Here is a 9,507-nt window from a genome sequence, read left to right as displayed (position 1 = left end):
AAACTATTAGATTTCGACGTAAGGCAACCTTTCTGAGTCAAATAGTTGCCGATTTCGATAAAATCTTAGTCAGAATCTGCTTTTTCGCCTCTTATTGTACCCAAATCTACCTTAGAAATGCAGATATATACTTAAAACACCTTCTTTTGTTACAAATAATTGGTTTTCGCCCTTGATTTACGGAAGATTATAGCCAAAACATGCATTTTCATAACTTAGCGAACTGAAATCTTCATTAAAGCTGCAGATAACTACTTAAAAATTCACTTCCTTGAATTGATAATAGGTTTTTCTTTGTCATTTTAAACAGATTCCAGTCAAAATCGGCTTCTTCGACTCATATCGTACCTAAAACCGCATCAAAACTGCAAATATCAGTTTAAACTATCATTTTTTGATACAAACAGTTATATATTCATGTCAATATCTTTCAAATTCTAGTCAAAATCGGCGTCTTCGGGCATTTTAGTAACGAAAACCTTAATAAACTATTAGATTTCGACGTAACGCAACCTTTTTGAGTCAAATAGTTGCCGATTTCGATAAAATCTTAGTCAGAATCTGCTTTTTCGCCTCTTATTGTACCCAAATCTACCTTAGAAATGCAGATATATACTTAAAACACCTTCTTTTGGGACAAATAATTGGTTTTCGCCCTTGATTTACGGAAGATTATAGCCAAAACATGCATTTTCATAACTTAGCGAACTGAAATCTACATTAAAACTGCAGATAACTACTTAAAAATTCACTTCCTTGAATTGATAATAGGTTTTTCTTTGTCATTTTAAAAAGATTCCAGTCAAAATCGGCTTCTTCGATTCATATCGTATCTAAAACCGCATCAAAACTGCAAATATCAGTTTAAACTATCATTTTTTGATACAAACAGTTATATATTCATGTCAATATCTTTCAAATTCTAGTCAAAATCGGCGTCTTTGGGCATTTTAGTAACGAAAACCTTAATAAACTATTAGATTTCGACGTAAGGCAACCTTTCTGAGTCAAATAGTTGCCGATTTCGATAAAATCTTAGTCAGAATCTGCTTTTTCGCCTCTTATTGTACCCAAATCTACCTTAGAAATGCAGATATATACTTAAAACACCTTCTTTTGGGACAAATAATTGGTTTTCGCCCTTGATTTACGGAAGATTATAGCCAAAACATGCATTTTCATAACTTAGCGAACTGAAATCTACATTAAAACTGCAGATAACTACTTAAAAATTCACTTCCTTGAATTGATAATAGGTTTTTTTTTGTCATTTTAAACAGATTCCAGTCAAAATCGGCTTCTTCGATTCATATCGTATCTAAAACCGCATCAAAACTGCAAATATCAGTTTAAACTATCATTTTTTGATACAAACAGTTATATATTCATGTCAATATCTTTCAAATTCTAGTCAAAATCGGCGTCTTTGGGCATTTTAGTAACGAAAACCTTAATAAACTATTAGATTTCGACGTAAGGCAACCTTTCTGAGTCAAATAGTTGCCGATTTCGATAAAATCTTAGTCAGAATCTGCTTTTTCGCCTCTTATTGTACCCAAATCTACCTTAGAAATGCAGATATATACTTAAAACACCTTCTTTTGGGACAAATAATTGGTTTTCGCCTTTGATTTACGGAAGATTATAGCCAAAACATGCATTTTCTTAACTTAGCGAACTGAAATCTACATTAAAACTGCAGATAGCTACTTAAAAATTCACTTCCTTGAATTGATAATAGATTTTTCTTTGTCATTTTAAACAGATTCCAGTCAAAATCGGCTTCTTCGATTCATATCGTATCTAAAACCGCATCAAAACTGCAAATATCAGTTTAAACTATCATTTTTTGATACAAACAGTTATATATTCATGTCAATATCTTTCAAATTCTAGTCAAAATCGGCGTCTTTGGGCATTTTAGTAATGAAAACCTTAATAAACTATTAGATTTCGACGTAAGGCAACCTTTCTGAGTCAAATAGTTGCCGATTTCGATAAAATCTTAGTCAGAATCTGCTTTTTCGCCTCTTATTGTACCCAAATCTACCTTAGAAATGCAGATATATACTTAAAGCACCTTCTTTTGGGGCCAATAATTGGTTTTCGCCCTTGATTTACGGAAGATTATAGCCAAAACATGCATTTTCATAACCTAGCGAACTGAAATCTACATTAAAACTGCAGACAGCTACTTAAAAATTCACTTCCTTGAATTGATAATAGGTTTTTCTTTGTCATTTTAAACAGATTCCAGTCAAAATCGGCTTCTTCGATTCATATCGTATCTAAAACCGCATCAAAACTGCAAATATCAGTTTAAACTATCATTTTTTGATACAAACAGTTATATATTCATGTCAATATCTTTCAAATTCTAGTCAAAATCGGCGTCTTTGGGCATTTTAGTAACGAAAACCCTAATAAACTATTAGATTTCGACGTAAGGCAACCTTTCTGAGTCAAATAGTTGCCGATTTCGATAAAATCTTAGTCAGAATCTGCTTTTTCGCCTCTTATTGTACCCAAATCTACCTTAGAAATGCAGATATATACTTAAAACACCTTCTTTTGGGACAAATAATTGGTTTTCGCCCTTGATTTACGTAAGATTATAGTCAAAACATGCATTTTCATAACTTAGCTAACTGAAATCTACATTAAAACTGCAGATAACTACTTAAAAATTCACTTCCTTGAATTGATAATAGGTTTTTCTTTGTCATTTTAAACAGATTCCAGTCAAAATCGGCTTCTTCGATTCATATCGTATCTAAAACCGCATCAAAACTGCAAGTATCAGTTTAAACTATCATTTTTTGATACAAACAGTTATATATTCATGTCAATATCTTTCAAATTCTAGTCAAAATCGGCATCTTTGGGCATTTTAGTAACGAAAACCTTAATAATCTATTAGATTTCGACGTAAGGCAACCTTTCTGAGTCAAATAGTTGCCGATTTCGATAAAATCTTAGTCACAATCTGCCTTTTTGCCTCTTATTGTACCCAAATCTACCTTAGAAATGCAGATATATACTTAAAACACCTTCTTTTGTTACAAATAATTGGTTTTCGCCCTTGATTTACGGAAGATTATAACCAAAACATGCATTTTCATAACTTAGCGAACTGAAATCTTCATTAAAGCTGCAGATAACTACTTAAAAATTCACTTTCTTGAATTGATAATAGGTTTTTCTTTGTCATTTTAATCAGATTCCAGTCAAAATCGGCTTCTTCAATTCATATCGTATCTAAAACCGCATCAAAACCGCAAATATCAGTTTAAACTATCATTTTTTGATACAAACAGTTATATATTCATGTCAATATCTTTCAAATTCTAGTCAAAATCGGCGTCTTTGGGCATTTTAGTAACGAAAACCCTAATAAACTATTAGATTTCGACGTAAGGCAACCTTTCTGAGTCAAATAGTTGCCGATTTCGATAAAATCTTAGTCAGAATCTGCTTTTTCGCCTCTTATTGTACCCAAATCTACCTTAGAAATGCAGATATATACTTAAAACACCTTCTTTTGGGACAAATAATTGGTTTTCGCCCTTGATTTACGGAAGATTATAGCCAAAACATGCATTTTCATAACTTAGCGAACTGAAATCTACATTAAAACTGCAGATAACTACTTAAAAATTCACTTCCTTGAATTGATAATAGGTTTTTCTTTGTCATTTTAAACAGATTCCAGTCAAAATCGGCTTCTTCGACTCATATCGTACCTAAAACCGCATCAAAACTGCAAATATCAGTTTAAACTATCATTTTTTGATACAAACAGATATATATTCATGTCAATATCTTTCAAATTCTAGTCAAAATCGGCGTCTTTGGGCATTTTAGTAACAAAAACCTTAACAAACTATTAGATTTCGACGTAAGGCAACCTTTCTGAGTCAAATAGTTGCCGATTTCGATAAAATCTTAGTCAGAATCTGCTTTTTCGCCTCTTATTGTACCCAAATCTACCTTAGAAATGCAGATATATACCTAAAACACCTTCTTTTGGGACAAATAATTGGTTTTCGCCCTTGATTTACGGAAGATTATAGCCAAAACATGCATTTTCATAACCTAGCGAACTGAAATCTACATTAAAACTAATAGTTTATTAAGGTGTTCGTTACTAAAATGCCCAAAGACGCCGATTTTGACTAGAATTTGAAAGATATTGACATGAATATATAACTGTTTGTATCAAAAAATGATAGTTTAAACTGATATATGCAGTTTTGATGCGGTTTTAGATACGATATGAATCGAAGAAGCCGATTTTGACTGGAATCTGTTTAAAATGACAAAGAAAAACCTATCATCAATTCAAGGAAGTGAATTTTTAAGTAGTTATCTGCAAAATCGGCTTCTTTGGGCATTTTAGTAACGAAAACCTTAATAAACTATTAGATTTCGACGTATGGCAACCTTTCTGAGTCAAATAGTTGCCGATTTCGATAAAATCTTAGTCAGAATCTGCTTTTTCGCCTCTTATTGTACCCAAATCTACCTTAGAAATGCAGATATATACTTAAAACACCTTCTTTTGGGACAAATAATTGGTTTTCGCCCTTGATTTACGGAAGATTATAGCCAAAACATGCATTTTCATAACCTAGCGAACTGAAATCTACATTAAAACTGCAGATAGCTACTTAAAAATTCACTTCCTTGAATTGATAATAGGTTTTTCTTTGTCATTTTAAACAGATTCCAGTCAAAATCGGCTTCTTCGATTCATATCGTATCTAAAACCGCATCAAAACTGCAAATATCAGTTTAAACTATCATTTTTTGATACAAACAGTTATATATTCATGTCAATATCTTTCAAATTCTAGTCAAAATCGGCGTCTTTGAGCATTTTAGTAATGAAAACCTTAATAAACTATTAGATTTCGACGTAAGGCAACCTTTCTGAGTCAAATAGTTGCCGATTTCGATAATATCTTAGTCAGAATCTGCTTTTTCGCCTCTTATTGTACCCAAATCTACCTTAGAAATGCAGATATATACTTAAAACACCTTCTTTTGGGACAAATAATTGGTTTTCGCCCTTGATTTACGGAAGATTATAGCCAAAACATGCATTTTCATAACTTAGCGAACTGAAATCTACATTAAAACTGCAGATAACTACTTAAAAATTCACTTCCTTGAATTGATAATAGGTTTTTCTTTGTCATTTTAAAAAGATTCCAGTCAAAATCGGCTTCTTCGATTCATATCGTATCTAAAACCGCATCAAAACTGCAAATATCAGTTTAAACTATCATTTTTTGATACAAACAGTTATATATTCATGTCAATATCTTTCAAATTCTAGTCAAAATCGGCGTCTTTGGGCATTTTAGTAACGAAAACCTTAATAAACTATTAGATTTCGACGAGTCAAATAGTTGCCGATTTCGATAAAATCTTAGTCAGAATCTGCTTTTTCGCCTCTTATTGTACCCAAATCTACCTTAGAAATGCAGATATATACTTAAAACACCTTCTTTTGGGACAAATAATTGGTTTTCGCCCTTGATTTACGGAAGATTATAGCCAAAACATGCATTTTCATAACTTAGCGAACTGAAATCTACATTAAAACTGCAGATAACTACTTAAAAATTCACTTCCTTGAATTGATAATAGGTTTTTTTTTGTCATTTTAAACAGATTCCAGTCAAAATCGGCTTCTTCGATTCATATCGTATCTAAAACCGCATCAAAACTGCAAATATCAGTTTAAACTATCATTTTTTGATACAAACAGTTATATATTCATGTCAATATCTTTCAAATTCTAGTCAAAATCGGCGTCTTTGGGCATTTTAGTAACGAAAACCTTAATAAACTATTAGATTTCGACGTAAGGCAACCTTTCTGAGTCAAATAGTTGCCGATTTCGATAAAATCTTAGTCAGAATCTGCTTTTTCGCCTCTTATTGTACCCAAATCTACCTTAGAAATGCAGATATATACTTAAAACACCTTCTTTTGGGACAAATAATTGGTTTTCGCCTTTGATTTACGGAAGATTATAGCCAAAACATGCATTTTCTTAACTTAGCGAACTGAAATCTACATTAAAACTGCAGATAGCTACTTAAAAATTCACTTCCTTGAATTGATAATAGATTTTTCTTTGTCATTTTAAACAGATTCCAGTCAAAATCGGCTTCTTCGATTCATATCGTATCTAAAACCGCATCAAAACTGCAAATATCAGTTTAAACTATCATTTTTTGATACAAACAGTTATATATTCATGTCAATATCTTTCAAATTCTAGTCAAAATCGGCGTCTTTGGGCATTTTAGTAATGAAAACCTTAATAAACTATTAGATTTCGACGTAAGGCAACCTTTCTGAGTCAAATAGTTGCCGATTTCGATAAAATCTTAGTCAGAATCTGCTTTTTCGCCTCTTATTGTACCCAAATCTACCTTAGAAATGCAGATATATACTTAAAGCACCTTCTTTTGGGGCCAATAATTGGTTTTCGCCCTTGATTTACGGAAGATTATAGCCAAAACATGCATTTTCATAACCTAGCGAACTGAAATCTACATTAAAACTGCAGACAGCTACTTAAAAATTCACTTCCTTGAATTGATAATAGGTTTTTCTTTGTCATTTTAAACAGATTCCAGTCAAAATCGGCTTCTTCGATTCATATCGTATCTAAAACCGCATCAAAACTGCAAATATCAGTTTAAACTATCATTTTTTGATACAAACAGTTATATATTCATGTCAATATCTTTCAAATTCTAGTCAAAATCGGCGTCTTTGGGCATTTTAGTAACGAAAACCCTAATAAACTATTAGATTTCGACGTAAGGCAACCTTTCTGAGTCAAATAGTTGCCGATTTCGATAAAATCTTAGTCAGAATCTGCTTTTTCGCCTCTTATTGTACCCAAATCTACCTTAGAAATGCAGATATATACTTAAAACACCTTCTTTTGGGACAAATAATTGGTTTTCGCAATTGATTTACGTAAGATTATAGCCAAAACATGCATTTTCATAACTTAGCTAACTGAAATCTACATTAAAACTGCAGATAACTACTTAAAAATTCACTTCCTTGAATTGATAATAGGTTTTTCTTTGTCATTTTAAACAGATTCCAGTCAAAATCGGCTTCTTCGATTCATATCGTATCTAAAACCGCATCAAAACTGCAAGTATCAGTTTAAACTATCATTTTTTGATACAAACAGTTATATATTCATGTCAATATCTTTCAAATTCTAGTCAAAATCGGCATCTTTGGGCATTTTAGTAACGAAAACCTTAATAATCTATTAGATTTCGACGTAAGGCAACCTTTCTGAGTCAAATAGTTGCCGATTTCGATAAAATCTTAGTCACAATCTGCCTTTTTGCCTCTTATTGTACCCAAATCTACCTTAGAAATGCAGATATATACTTAAAACACCTTCTTTTGTTACAAATAATTGGTTTTCGCCCTTGATTTACGGAAGATTATAGCCAAAACATGCATTTTCATAACTTAGCGAACTGAAATCTTCATTAAAGCTGCAGATAACTACTTAAAAATTCACTTTCTTGAATTGATAATAGGTTTTTCTTTGTCATTTTAATCAGATTCCAGTCAAAATCCGCTTCTTCAATTCATATCGTATCTAAAACCGCATCAAAACCGCAAATATCAGTTTAAACTATCATTTTTTGATACAAACAGTTATATATTCATGTCAATATCTTTCAAATTCTAGTCAAAATCGGCGTCTTTGGGCATTTTAGTAACGAAAACCCTAATAAACTATTAGATTTCGACGTAAGGCAACCTTTCTGAGTCAAATAGTTGCCGATTTCGATAAAATCTTAGTCAGAATCTGCTTTTTCGCCTCTTATTGTACCCAAATCTACCTTAGAAATGCAGATATATACTTAAAACACCTTCTTTTGGGACAAATAATTGGTTTTCGCCCTTGATTTACGGAAGATTATAGCCAAAACATGCATTTTCATAACCTAGCGAACTGAAATCTACATTAAAACTAATAGTTTATTAAGGTGTTCGTTACTAAAATGCCCAAAGACGCCGATTTTGACTAGAATTTGAAAGATATTGACATGAATATATAACTGTTTGTATCAAAAAATGATAGTTTAAACTGATATATGCAGTTTTGATGCGGTTTTAGATACGATATGAATCGAAGAAGCCGATTTTGACTGGAATCTGTTTAAAATGACAAAGAAAAACCTATCATCAATTCAAGGAAGTGAATTTTTAAGTAGTTATCTGCAAAATCGGCTTCTTTGGGCATTTTAGTAACGAAAACCTTAATAAACTATTAGATTTCGACGTATGGCAACCTTTCTGAGTCAAATAGTTGCCGATTTCGATAAAATCTTAGTCAGAATCTGCTTTTTCGCCTCTTATTGTACCCAAATCTACCTTAGAAATGCAGATATATACTTAAAACACCTTCTTTTGGGACAAATAATTGGTTTTCGCCCTTGATTTACGGAAGATTATAGCCAAAACATGCATTTTCATAACCTAGCGAACTGAAATCTACATTAAAACTGCAGATAGCTACTTAAAAATTCACTTCCTTGAATTGATAATAGGTTTTTCTTTGTCATTTTAAACAGATTCCAGTCAAAATCGGCTTCTTCGATTCATATCGTATCTAAAACCGCATCAAAACTACAAATATCAGTTTAAACTATCATTTTTTGATACAAACAGTTATATATTCATGTCAATATCTTTCAAATTCTAGTCAAAATCGGCGTCTTTGAGCATTTTAGTAATGAAAACCTTAATAAACTATTAGATTTCGACGTAAGGCAACCTTTCTGAGTCAAATAGTTGCCGATTTCGATAATATCTTAGTCAGAATCTGCTTTTTCGCCTCTTATTGTACCCAAATCTACCTTAGAAATGCAGATATATACTTAAAACACCTTCTTTTGGGACAAATAATTGGTTTTCGCCCTTGATTTACGGAAGATTATAGCCAAAACATGCATTTTCATAACTTAGCGAACTGAAATCTACATTAAAACTGCAGATAACTACTTAACAATTCACTTCCTTGAATTGATAATAGGTTTTTCTTTGTCATTTTAAACAGATTCCAGTCAAAATCGGCTTCTTCGATTCATATCGTATCTAAAACCGCATCAAAACTGCAAGTATCAGTTTAAACTATCATTTTTTGATACAAACAGTTATATATTCATGTCAATATCTTTCAAATTCTAGTCAAAATCGGCATCTTTGGGCATTTTAGTAACGAAAACCTTAATAAACTATTAGATCTCGACGTAAGGCAACCTTTCTGAGTCAAATAGTTGCCGATTTCGATAAAATCTTAGTCACAATCTGCTTTTTCGCCTCTTATTGTACCCAAATCTACCTTAGAAATGCAGATATATACTTAAAACACCTTCTTTTGTTACAAATAATTGGTTTTCGCCCTTGATTTACGGAAGATTATAGCCAAAACATGCATTT

The sequence above is a fragment of the Cylas formicarius genome, unplaced genomic scaffold, assembly GCF_029955315.1.
Source record: "Cylas formicarius isolate icCylForm1 unplaced genomic scaffold, icCylForm1.1 PGA_scaffold_14__1_contigs__length_1757220, whole genome shotgun sequence".
In the NCBI taxonomy this organism is placed as follows: Eukaryota; Metazoa; Arthropoda; class Insecta; order Coleoptera; family Brentidae; genus Cylas; species Cylas formicarius.
This window is presented reverse-complemented; position numbering follows the sequence as displayed.